Source organism: Rhamphochromis longiceps, linkage group LG18 (assembly GCF_057381845.1).
Source record: "Rhamphochromis longiceps isolate RC_006_pf linkage group LG18, R_longiceps_female_GT1.1, whole genome shotgun sequence".
Classification (NCBI taxonomy): Eukaryota; Metazoa; Chordata; class Actinopteri; order Cichliformes; family Cichlidae; genus Rhamphochromis; species Rhamphochromis longiceps.
In genome coordinates this window covers 14,772,945-14,786,569 of record NC_140574.1, presented here as the reverse complement: position 1 = coordinate 14,786,569, position 13,625 = coordinate 14,772,945, and the positions used below count along the sequence as shown (strand labels likewise).

Genomic DNA, 13,625 nt, shown 5'->3' with positions numbered 1-13,625 from the left:
AAAAAAAAATCACTGTGATTTTTACTTTTCATGATAATGAATGAACACAAGACCACGCCTTATAACTATCCTTGTGTTTTTGGGAGACCTGGAATGTCTTTAGACTTTTTCTGTATGCTGGTGGTCTGGGTCTGTCGGAGGGATTTACTTCCTCCTGTCTTCGTTTCTTTTGCTGCTCATTCTGTGTGAAAGCTCTTTTTATTTATACTAGTTTGTCACAGTACAGGATTTGTGTTCGCAGTGTTTTTATTTGCAGTTGTGAAGTACTTCTACACAATGCTGCGCTTTCTCACTCACTACAGCTCTGTGCGATTGAGTCACCTGACCACAAGACAACTAAACATAGTGGAGCAGGGAAGAAGGGGTGGCGCAAAGTTAGGCAGGATGAGAGGAGTGGTGTTTGCACAGACACGTCAACTTTCTGATGACTGGGAGCAACGCACTAAAGGTAAAGGAGCAAAACAAAGTATCGATCCTATCATGCTAGCATTGATACCAGCAGTGGTATTGATACTACCAATAATCAAATTGATTTAATAAATGTAAAAATGAGCATGCACCAGCATTTTGGATACTGGATTTAATAAACTGGTCTTTATTATCAATGCTGCAGCAGGATGTAAAATGCAAATTGGGACAGCTTACGCTGAGAGGTACAATCAAGTAGCTGGGATAATGTACAGGAACATCTGAGTTGCATATGGACTTGAAGTCCCTAAGTCCCAATGGGAGACACCAACAAAGGTGGTTGAGAACAACAGGGCTAATGTCCTGTGGGACTTCCAGTTTCAGACAGACAAGCAGCAGCTGGCCAAGCAACCACCACAGTGGTGGCTGACAAGGAAGCGAAGACTGAGGTTGTGATAGATGTGGCAATCCCAGTGGACAACAACATCAGAAAGAAGGAGCATGAGAAAATAGAGATGTACAAGGGACTGTAGCAACAGCGGGATGTGGAAGGTAAAGTCCAAAGTGGTCCCAGTGGTAAAGGAAGCATTAGAAGCTATAAATCTGAAATTGGAAGACTGGCTCCAGCAGATTTCAGCACAACATCAGAGGTGTTTGTCCAGAAGATTGCAGACATAGGAACACCTAAGATACTGCTCAACACCCTCAAACTATCAGGCCTCTGGAAGAGAGCCAAAGCTTAAGATTCACATGCATACTATCCCTTCTAAGGGGTGGTTATTTATTTATTTTTTTCATTTTTATATGGGAGGGTAACAATTACCGGAAAGTGTAACTTAGGATAAAGAGCGTGAAGTTTTAGTTTAATAACAGTGACTTGTATGCTGTGTTTCCTCAAGTTATTTTCAGGTTTTGCAGTTCATATGATTGGGACCTTTTATTGTTATTCTGTTGTAGCAATTTTAAAATACATTGACCTACTGAATATGCTGTACATATTATTAGAAGTATATTTTAGGTTATCATTGTCAGTTTTTTGAAGGTTTGCTGTATCTTTCCAGTTTTCAGCTGAAAATAACTGCTTTCCAACAAGTTTTGGGTACTGTCCTCATAATCACATTTTAATATCATCAGCAATATTCATGTGTTTTGCAAAAGAGAAAAAACTGCAACTCTGAATTACTGTGAATAAAAAGAGGAACTGTAAGTTAACACAAGAACTTCACAACTTTTCCAGCACAATGCAACTGACCACAAGGCATGACAGCTGATGATTTGGGTAAGTGATTTCTCTATCCCTGTTGCTTACATAAGGTGAAAACTAAAACTCAACAGTTTGTGTCATTTTATTGGAAAAAGAAGGGGTAATGTACATACATTTTATAAATCTAGTTTTGTGTTTATGTTTTTTCTAGAAAACAGACAATGACAAACAACTTCACAATGAGTGACCATGGACTGAGTGATGTTGCATTTCTTTGTGAGACTGACTTTCCAACTTTTACTGGCCCTTTCTTCATCTTGATCTTCATCATCAGCGTCATAGGCAACAGCCTCCTCTTATTGTCACGGTCCTGGGTCGGGTCGACCCAGCATTTTGAGTTTCTTATGTTTTGGTTTATTTTTGCATTATGGATTGGTTATTCTCTGGTGATACTGTTTTGATTATAATTATATTCTGATTCTTTAGTTATCTGATGATGATGTTGATGACGATGATGATTATGTCTGGTTTAGGTTTTGTTATCTTGCCCTTATGTTTGGTTTAGGTTGCCTGTGCTTAGTCTTCTCTGCCCGTATGTCCCTCTGTTTGTCCATGACGTCATTATGCCTGTTTACGAGTCTGTCTCTGTCTGGCGTGTGCTTCCTGTCTTATTTTGTAGGTCTGTGTCCTTTGTCAGTGCGTTCAGCTTTGTGCTCTCCCTGTCTCGTCAGTGTAATCAACGTCAGCCGTGTCTCCCAGCTGTTTCCTCTTTGCTCCGTTCACCTCTTGTATTTAGTGTCTGTGTCTTCCCCTACTCTGTGTCGCATCGTTAACGTCTGTTCACCCTCACTTGCTGCGTGTTTAGGATTTCCAGTCCTCCTGCATCTCTGTTTAGAGTTTTGTTTGCTTTTGTGAGTTTTATTTTATCTTGATGTTCTGCTCCAGCAATAAAGCTGCATTTTCTGTCTAAACCTCGTGTCCTGAGAATCCTGCATTTTGGGTCCACCACTCCTGCCTGCCTGCCACACAGCCGACCATGACACTTATGTGTTCTCTTCATCTACGAGAAACTGAAAAGTATCACAAATATTTTCATCCTGAACCTGGTCTGCTCTGATTTGATCTTCACCATCACACTTCCATTCTGGGCTGTTGATCATTTACACCACTGGGTCTTTGGGGACTTTGCCTGCAAATTTCTGACTGCTGCATTCTTTGTTGGACTGTACAGCAGTGTCATTCTACTGACTGCCATGACAGTGGATCGTTTCATTCTCGTGGTGCTGCACAACTGGCCGAGCAACCAAGTTAAAAGGAAGAGGTGTGGAGTTGGTGTCTGTATAGCTGCCTGGGTCATCAGCATCTCGGCATCCCTGAGCGATGCTATGATAGTAAAAGTAGTAGACTGGGAAAATGTTACCTATTGCGGGCCTGAATTTGATGACAAGCTTGGACATTATCTCCAAGTATCACTGCTATTCTTCCTCCCATATGCCATCATTATTTTCTGCTATTCTGCCATCCTAATGAAAGTTTTACAAGCTTTAAACAGAAAGAAGAACAGAACTGTAGCTGTGCTGTTGTGTATTGTTGCAGCCTTTTTCTTTTGCTGGGGGCCATACCATATTGTGCTTTTAATTAAATCTCTTTATAAACCGATAGGTTGTAAGGCAGAGGAACAGTTAGCAGTTGCCTACCATATTTGTGAAATGCTTGCCTATTCTCACTGCTGTATGAACCCTCTGCTATGTATGCTCTCACAGAAGATGCGAAAGCATCTGTTGAATCTTTTATGCTGTAAAAAACTGTGCAGGAAGAAAAGAGAGGAAGACACTGGCCAGAACACTTCTGTTACTCGTAATGTAGCTTTTACAACTGTGAGTTCTGCTGTTCAGTTGGAACTGCATCCATTAAACATACACAGTTGAAATTAAACACCAATTGAGTCTGTAACTATTTTTATTTGATTTGACATCTTTTATATATTCACCTGAAATTATTTTTTAATGTGTAAAGTCAAAGATTTATGTGTGTAAAGATGTGTATTTCACCGCTTTAATCAGCTGTGCCTGTAAAAAAGAAAATGTTGCTAGAATCGGTTGAAGCTATTTTCACTTCTCTGTTCTTATGGTATGCCAGGATAGACTGGGTTGGAAAAGAAATGCACTGACAGCAGATTTTTGTGATTGCTGATAGAGTCAGACTGGTCAAGTATGAGTGCAATAACACAACCATGGAGAGACTCATTGAGCAGTACCTAAAGTCACATGGAGTGCAAGCACACGGTAAGCTCTCCGTGGCATTTTATCTCTTTTGAGTAAGGTGACAACATAGTAATGGGAAATGATTTATGTAATAATTAAAATCTAAAAGGTTTCAAAGAGAAATATAGGAAAATGTTTTTGAAAAAATGACTCTGGATCTTATATGGGTGTGAAATTAAAGTGAACTCTTTTTACTATTTCATTACAAAGGCAAAAAGAAAGGTCTCGCATTATGAACTGAATAATTAACATGGGCTTGGTTGTTACTGCAATAACTAGTGGGTATTTAAGACTTTCATTTTCAGATCATTTGATTTACTTTTGTGTGTGTCAGTAGAATTCGGGTGAAGGCACACTGACTTTGTTGGTCAGACCTGGACACCTGGAGTTCTGTAGCTGTCACGGTTTTGTTTATTTATCCGCTGCCTTGGTCTCAGTTTGAGATCTTGTTGCTGATTGTTGGTACTCCTGCTTTTGTATTTCTCTCTGTATGAGAAGAGGCTGACTCTCAGTTGATGATTTAAATTATATGCACGAACTGATCAACAGCTTATTGACTTCTCTCTTTGTTTGTCTAATATGTTAACATGCTCTGATTTCAAATTTCAGTTTGAGAAATTCAGTCTTCTTTTAAATCTAGTTTCACTTGGGAATTACCTGCGAACATGGTGTCAGTCTTTTTGCATGCATTCTTAATAGTCAACTCTGACTTCTGTATTGCATATCTGGACCACTCTAAGTTAATTGATGTGTAATATGATGTGCTTTGTTTGGTATCTTTCATGTAGTTTTTTGTAGTTATCTATTCTTGCTATAAAACCGTGCAGTTTTACAACGGAAAACTTTCGATGTTGATCTACTACACTGGGCATACCATCAGAGATATCATAAATCTGTCACTTTGATGATATCATGGATCCATTTCATTTTATCAGCAGGAAATACTTTCTTACCAACACAATGGTTGGTATTGTGCTTTTACATAAAAATTATGTAGTCAGCATTTTCATGCTTTACAAAAAACAATCATACATCTATGTTTATGTGTGTTCTGATCTGTGCAGCATGTTTGTGCACCGTTATATGTCCCTGATAAGTATGAGAAAAAAATATTCAAACATTTGTGTTCCAAACAGTCAGTTTGTGTCATGGTCCGCGGCCCGGTGTCTGAGGAGCAGATGGGATGCCCACGACTACGGGTGTGGCTGTCGTCTCCACACCTGCATCCCATTCCAGGCGATCATCAGGAGGACTATTTAACCCCTCTCAGCTGGCTGCTCCACGCCAGTCCGTTAGTCACCATTCAGCGGTTATCGCTCGGTGTGTTTGAGCCTACATCTGCCTGTCCTCCTGCCCGCCTGGAGTTCGAATAAACCACCGGTCATCATCTCCTCCGTCTCCCTGGAGCTCTCCCGCAGACCCTCACCCCTCTCTCTGGTTCCCACCAGAGGTGTGGACTCGAGTCACATGACTTGGACTCGAGTCAGACTCGAGTCATTAATTTTATGACTTTAGACTTGACTTGAAAAAATGTTCTAAGACTTGTGACTTGACTTGGACTTTTACACCAATGACTTGGGACTTGAATTGGACTTGAACCGGTTTACTTGAAAAGACTTGATATTTTACCCCAAATACAAAATTTAACATGCATATTATATAGAGATTGAAAATGTGACGTCATTCACGGGTAGAACCGCAAAGGATTCTGGGAACTCGTGGCAAGCGGTACTAGCGCACGCAGGCTTTCAATTAAAATCAGTTATACAGCGATAAAAAGAAACACAAGAAGCCGTTGTATTATTAACTGCAATAGCCGGTCGCATGACAGCCACGGGAAGCCGACGGGTAAAGAGATCGGTTGTTATCCGATTACCTCGTTGAAGAGAAATTGTTCGAGCCATGTTTCCGAAGTAACAAAGAGGCGACGGGTGGCCTGGATTGCAGCCATTCAAAGACCAAATATAACGTCCCAGAACCCTCCAGCTCACAGGTTAGTCTGCTCCAAGCATTTACACAAAGGTCAGTGTTTTTTAGTAGTTAATACGTCACTTTCATAACATAACTGGTGATATAGGTTACAAGCAAGTCTGGCGCTGAACAGAAATTGTCGCGCTATGCTCCTTTATTTATTGTGCATAAACAGTGAATTGTCCTGACACAATATTGCGTTTCGCCTCTGTTATTATGGTACATTGACAAAAACATATACTTTTATTCACAGGATAAAACAGGTTTTTTGTATCACTAATTGCCCAGTGCGATTACAGCATACAGTATTATTGTCACTGCTACATTTCTGTGATGCTACCAGAAATTATTTCCACTACTAATTAATTACCGGTGAGCTCAAAGGTCCTATTAATAAACGGTTAACGAATGTGTATTTATGACGACGATTTGTGAGACTGGTAAACTTATGATACGTACGATGGTCTTTACTTTCTACACGGTGCATTTCAAGGTCCTGCACCCATCCGGCGGTAAACTGTACCTGGGCTTGTTGCAGTGACCTGAAGTTACTAAACTTCATGAGTGTATGCACTCACTCCAAGAACCGTATGATTATAAATATGCATATAAATATGCTACGATGAGATAGCTGACTTCATCTAACTAGCAAATGTTGTCCAGGCTACGTTGGTGATACAGTTTTTTAAATGTGTATGATATTTTTGTCATGCGATTTTAAAGCCGGTCCTACAACCGCATCCAAGAATGACATGCAGCTTATCTCAGAACTGTCGGTGAAAATTATTCTTGGAGCTAGGTTTAATTGAGCTGCATTTTAAAGAGGTGCAATTTCACAATTTGTGTATATTTTCTAAGTTCACTATTTTGTCATGTGTTGAGAAAAACACAGATTTTAAAATTACATGGTCTAACATTTACATTTAGCATAACTGCAACATTATTTTTTCGTGTTTTTTTTTTAAAGACTCGAAAGGACTTGAAATTCAAAGTTTCAGACTTGTGACTTGACTCGGACTTTTACACCAGTGACTTGAGACTCGACTCTGACTTGCCTGACATTACTTGTGACTTGACTCGGACTTTTACACCAGTGACTTGAGACTCGACTCTGACTTGCCTGACATTACTTGAGACTTGACTTGAGACTTGAGGATAAAGACTTGAGACTTACTTGAGACTTGCAAAACAATGACTTGGTCCCACCTCTGGTTCCCACGGCCCAGCCCTGATCGTAAGATAAATAACTCTACCCCGTGTATGCTGTTATCTCCCCGCTCCCCAGTAACTCTCTTGCCTTTTCTGCTGCAGCCTCCCACGGTCCTGATCATGGCGTTCCCGAGTTGTTTGTCTCCCGGTCCCTTTGTTTTAACATTAACTCAGCGTGTTTTCCTTTGACCATTCCGGGACACCCTTAGTTCAGAAATAAAGTTTATTTTGCGTGCATCTCTGCGTATTGTGTTTGCTTCTGGGTCCAGCTTGTGTGCTTGAACTATGGTTCTTGACAGTTTGAGTTTCATTTTCAACTTTCAGTTTCACTATGAGAAAAGGATTGCATATGGATTCTTTTTCTTAAAAAAATGTGACCTTTGGTAAGGAGGCATCTTTGACTTAATTTGAAACAAAAAGAGGAACACCGATTTGTTTAAGTACATTACAGCTTTGTCAGCACAGCTCAATTCAACAGAAGACTTGACAAGAGATGCTTGAAGTAAATTGTTGTGTTTGCTCCTCTAATTTTGTACTTTACTAGAATGCATGGTTTATGTAACATGAAAAAACTAAAACTAAAAGCAACAGTTTGTGTCATTTTAGAGAAAAAAATTTAGCTTTGTGTTTATGTTTTCTAGAAAATTAACAATGGCAAACAACTTCACAATCAATGAGGCTGCCTATCTTTGTGAGACTGACTTTCCAATTTCAACTGGGACACTCTTCATCATCAGTCTCATAGGCAACGGTCTCCTCTTATGCGTTCTCTTCATCTACGAGAAACTGACAAGCGTCACAACTATTTTCATCCTGAACCTGACCTGCTCCGATTTGATCTTCACCATCACACTTCCATTTTGGGCTGTTGATCATTTACACCACTGGGTCTTTGGGGAATTTGTCTGCAAATTTCTGACTGCCGCATTCTTTGTTGGGCTGTACAGCAGTGTCATTCTACTGACTGCCATGACAGTGGATCGTTTCATTCTCGTGGTGCTGCACAAGTGGCCGAGCAACCATGCTAGAAAGAAGTATGCAGTCGGTGCTTGTATATCTGCCTGGGTCATCAGCATCTCAGCATCCCTGAGTGAAGCCATAAAAGTAAAGGTGGTAAACTGGTATGATTTTAACTATTGTGAGGATGGATCTGATGAACAGCTTGGACGTTATCTCCAAGTATCACTCCTATTCTTCCTCCCATTATTATTTTTTGCTATTCTTCAATCCTCAAGACAGTTTTACAAGGTTTAAAGAAAAAGAAGCACAGGGCTGTAGCTTTGCTGTTGTGTATTGTTGCAGCTTTCTTCATTTGCTGGGGGCCATACCATATTATGCTTTTAATCAAGTCTCTCAATACAAACAAAGATTGTAAGGTACTGAAACGGTTAGCAGTTGCCTACCATATCTGTGAAATGCTTGCCTATTCTCACTGCTGTATGAACTCGCTGCTGTATATGATCTCACAGGATTCGCAAAAGCATCTGTTTAATCTTTTGTGCTGTGAAAAACTGTGCAGGAAGAACAGAAAGAAAGACACCAGTCAGAAGACTTTTGTTATTCAGAATGTAGCTTTCACAGCAGAGAGCTCTGTTGTTAAGAGTAACTGAACACTGATCCATTAAGCAGGCACAAATGAACTGTTGGTTCAGTGTGTAAATACTTTCATTTGAATTTACATCTTTTATATATTCTCTTGAAACAATATACATCTATTTTTCAGGTGTTTAATGTGCCAACTAAAGGATGTATGTGTGTAAAAATGTGTATTTTATGCTGCACCATCACTTTCTGTTTCTTCTTTTTAAAATGTTGCTTAAATCCAGTGAATCTGTTTTGTCTTTTCTGCTGTCTCATGGGAAAATGTGTCTTTTCTGTGGCATGTGAAGATTATTCCATTAACACCCATTTTTTGGCATCCCAGGTAGAGTCAAACTAGTGTGATATGCAATACAATGAGCAGTACTTTGAGTGACATAGGGTAGGTGCTTAATAGACAAATTTATGTAATGCAGATGTGCAGATATATCATTTAAGAAAGAAAATGTCGATGTTATGCAAGCAACAACGTTTGCTGTGACCCTTTGTTTCTTTGACTCTCAGCGACCCCTGTAGGCTCACTTAATGTAATTAAAGATCTCTGTCATATTATTGCTTCGCCATTTAAAGTGGTCCTTTAAATTAAAATCGAATTCTATATACTTGTTTTGAGAAGAAATGCCCAGAAAGTAATAGTCCTCCCAAAAGTGGAGTCACCACTCCACCTGAAGGGAGGGGAAATCATTGATCATTTAACATTAATCACAGTGTAAGATACAAAACAGAGCAGTGGCAAAGTACTGACATTATTTATTTAAGTAGAAGTACAGACACCTGCGTTAAAAAAAATACTCCAGTAAAAGTTACAGTACTGAGCCAACTTCTTTATTTAGGTAAAAATAGAAATTAAAGGATCTGAAATCTATTAAAAGTAAGATAAATGTAAAAAGTAGCTCCGTGAAGCAACTTTGCAAAAGTAACTGAACCTTTGCAATATTAATATTGATATTTCTGTTCTTTACATCCTGGCTTCTTTCCCATGCTGTCAATCTCAATATTGACATGTCTGATTTCTTTGAGTTTCTTTTCATGTAACCCACCTCCTCCCCATCTCCACCTCAGGCACCTCGGCCAAAGCTCTATTCAAGCCTCAGTCTTCATCTTCACCACCACCTCCAGCGTCTAGATTCTGGGGGGTTTATCAGAGTCTTATCGCGAATTACATTCATTTCTTTGTCACAATAAATCATGTTCAATTCCTCCAAGTGATCTCTCCTTATAGAAATGATAATAAAATAATATTAGTACACGAGAGTACCACATGGAAGCTCTTGTCAGACATCATAGCGACTAAGATGAATAGGCATGGCTCACTAATAATAATAATAATAATAATAATAATAATAATACATTTTATTTGAGGGCGCCTTTCAAAAACCCAAGGTCACCTTACAGAAGAACAAAATGAATAAAAGGAGCAATAGTCATAAAATACATAAAATAAATTAAAATTGCAAAACAGAACTTGACAACAGATAAAATCAGCACTAAACCGAATAAGCCAGTTTGAACAGATGTGTTTTTAACTGTGACTTAAATACGGGAAGAGAGTCTATATTTCTTATGGCTGGAGGAAGAGCGTTCCAGAGCCGAGGAACAGAGCGACTGAAGGCTCTGTTCCCCATAGTGATAAGACGTACGGACGGGACAGTAAGATGAATAGCAGATGAGGATCTGAGAGGGCGGGAAACAGTGGTGATATGAAGCAGGTCACACAAATAGGAAGGAGCAGATTTATGGATACACTTGTATGTGAGAAGTTTGATTTTAAAGTTTATCCTGGCTTCTGGGCAACCAGTGAAGCTGCTAAAGAACTAGGGCAGGGTTTAGCAACCTTTAACACCGAAAGAGCCATTTGGACCCGGTTTCCATGCAAAAGAAAACACTGGGAGCCGCAAATACTTTTTGACATCTAAAATGAAGATAACACTGTATATATTGGTGTGTTGCTTATGAAATCCTTGAAGTGCTACAGAGAAAATAAAATTTTATTTATGTAATTAACACATTTTAAACTCTTAAAGAAATATAACAAAAGGAAAGACACCCAGCTGAACTAAAATGATCCATGTAGCAAACAAAAACTGTTATGTCGCCTTTGGGCTTTTGGAGCCTTGACCTGACTTTTAAAAAATAACTGGAAAAAAAAGCACTATGCTGCTAAAAAATGAAAAATAGATATTTGCAAAATTCTGCCTAAATATGTATTTTACCTGGTTAATGTTTGTGGCGGGGCGTGGTCTGCAGCGCCGCTGCAGGGGAGGCGGACGCACCTGAGCGGCACCCGCAATCACGCCTTGCCGCCTTTACGTCTGTGCTATCTATGCTGTTGTGTGTGTGTGACGCTTATTTTGAGCGATGAAAAAAAAATAAAAATAGAATAGAATTCTATTTTTATATTTCAATATCACAATAATCTTCCAATTTAGAACTACAAGTTAAAAAACAACTTACATACACTTCAGCTAAATACTTCTAATTTATTTTCCCAAACCACACGGAGCCGCACTATAAGGACTAAAGAGCCGACTCCTGAACTAGGGTAATATAAGCTCTTCAGTGGGGCACAGAAAGAAATTGGCAAGAGCACCAGAGGCGCAAAACACCAGCTACTGGTAGACAGAGCAGTTGCCCGACATTGCAAGACTATAGGCTGACCAACCTGTGAAATGCCTAGAACTATACAAAATCAACAGGACCCTAAGAGCCTTTATCAGGAACTCGATGGGAATGTGGTGTATAAGACTACAAGCCCAAGTCGCAATCAAGTGCGGGCTCTGCCTCAGTGAGATCACTGACAAGACTGGCTATGGATGACATCAAGCTGTATGTCAAGAGTGAATGAGACATCGATTCACCGATCCACACCAGGATATACAGCAATGACATCGGACTGCAGATGAAAAATGAGAAATTCTACTTAAATACAGTACTTTGTTACTGCTCTGTAATATATTATCACAAAGCAGACACAGATGGAGGTTCAGAGAAAGAGTGTGATGTAAAAGAGTGTGATTAGGCTCAAACAAAGATACCCTAATTACTTTAGCCTATGTTGTAAAGAAAAAAAAGACTTCCCAAATCTGCCTATGAGGGTAATTTTAACGTTCCACCTCTCATGTGTAACAGACAACATATTTTTTAAGCTTCATTTACTCACATGCCTACATTAACAATATACTCCTAAAATGATGCTGCATGGCACACATTAAAGACTTTATATTTAAAGGCATACTTGAGTTATTGTATGTGTGACAGTTTACTTACTATGCAGATCTATGATTAAACTCTACGACTGGTGAGCTCCCACTGATCAAGAGGAGGTCATGGTGTAGATGCTGTCAGGCAATTCTTCATATCAAACGTCTAAATATTAAAACGTGTAAATATCAAATCTTTACACGTTGTCAAGAATATACACAAAAATGTGAGTTAATTATTTTCCAATTTTTCCTGCTGGTTTAATCATCTCCACTGCCTGTGTCAGAGCTAGGATCACATTCATACACATTGTAACTTGCAAGTAGATGTTAAAAAGTATGTATCCTTCTGGGGCAGAAAAAAAAATTAAATAAGCAAAATAAAACAGGAAAAATATCATTAACATTCATAAATAATGATGTAAGTTAAACAGAAGCATCAAACAAGTCTTCATTTGAGCCAAGATATGGTGAGCTTTGGTAATGTTTTGTGTAAACCACAAGCATCATTGCTGCAAACGTATGTTACGTTAATGGTAAGATAACCACTGTGAGGAAATATATTGGTGTCACATCTGACTGAATGTGAAACGCAATAGTAATGTTAAGTTAACGTTAAGTTAAAAACTAAGAGAGAATATAAAGTCTACACAGCAGAATAAAGTTCCTAAGAAGCCTTTATAATGCAACATATTGCATTAGGTAGAAAAGTCAGTGCACATCTTGTTTCTTATTCACCTGATTTTTGTAGCTGTCACAGGTTTGAGTCTGTTTTTTTCTCTCTGCTGCCTCTGTCTGAATTTAAAACATTGCTGCTTATTGTATTTGTGCTTTTTTTGGAGCTTGTGTTGCAGATGTTTACTGTTTTGTTTATAGCTCATAGTTATAAGCCCTCTGTATAGGTCACCTCCTCCCTGTTTCAGAAGAAGCTATCAAATTTCTATGTAATGTAAACTTAGAACGTGGAAATTTTACATTACTGCATCTTATTGCCTTCGAGCACTTTCAAACAAACTCAGTGATGGTGCATGAAAACCAGCTAAATTGTTTATAGTAAGTCTGGGTGGTTAGTTACCACACTCTTTGTAGGTTTGCTTTCATTCTGTACAAAACTGAAAAGCATTTCGATCATTTTTGCTTTGCATATGTTTTTTGAGTGATTGTTTTTGACATTTGACATTTTTTTTTTGTATTTTTCGTAAAATTTTGTTTTGTATATTTTGCATATAAACTGGACAGTTGACTTTTGTATACTTTCAGCTCAAGCGGAAGGTAATTTGTGTAGTTGCAATATTAATTAATAAGTGAGATATACTGTAAATATGATTAATTACAGTATAAGCCCATTTGACTGTTTTCTTAGTTTTGATGATATATCAACATATTTTCTCTTTGTCCCATTTCAAGGTCTAAAGTGGTGTTGGCTGGTTAACTTTGATGGTGAGCTCTACTAATTTGCTTGCTGTGGTTATTCTTGTGGGTAAAAATGAGATTTAGATGTGAATTTTAGATGTGAAGTTAATTTCTTGAACATTCTTCCTCTTGGTAGTCACAACTCTGAGTTCATGCTTTAAATAATATGTATGGACTGATTAACCTCTGTTTTATTTCTTTTTTAGAACAAATTTTAAAACAAAAGCTGCTCACTGACCTATAAAACACATCAACACCAAAGTAACACAAACACTATTATTGGAAAAAGATGTTTGTTGTTTAATTTTCATGAATCTTTTTTTATGTCATGCTTTATTGGCTGATATGAATTCCCTC

The 13,625-nt window shown here is 38.5% G+C and overlaps 2 pseudogenes across 1 annotated transcript; both read left to right on the top strand.

Moving 5' to 3' along the window:
- Positions 1-1,552: 1,552 nt before the first annotated feature.
- LOC146647934 (chemokine XC receptor 1-like) lies at positions 1,553-3,650 on the top strand (annotated as a pseudogene). Its single transcript, XR_014908541.1, has 3 exons — positions 1,553-1,687; positions 1,824-1,973; positions 2,643-3,650. The product of XR_014908541.1 is annotated as a chemokine XC receptor 1-like (transcript).
- Positions 3,651-7,707: 4,057 nt separating this feature from the next.
- LOC146647933 (chemokine XC receptor 1-like) lies at positions 7,708-8,666 on the top strand (annotated as a pseudogene).
- The last annotated feature ends 4,959 nt before the right edge of the window (positions 8,667-13,625 follow it).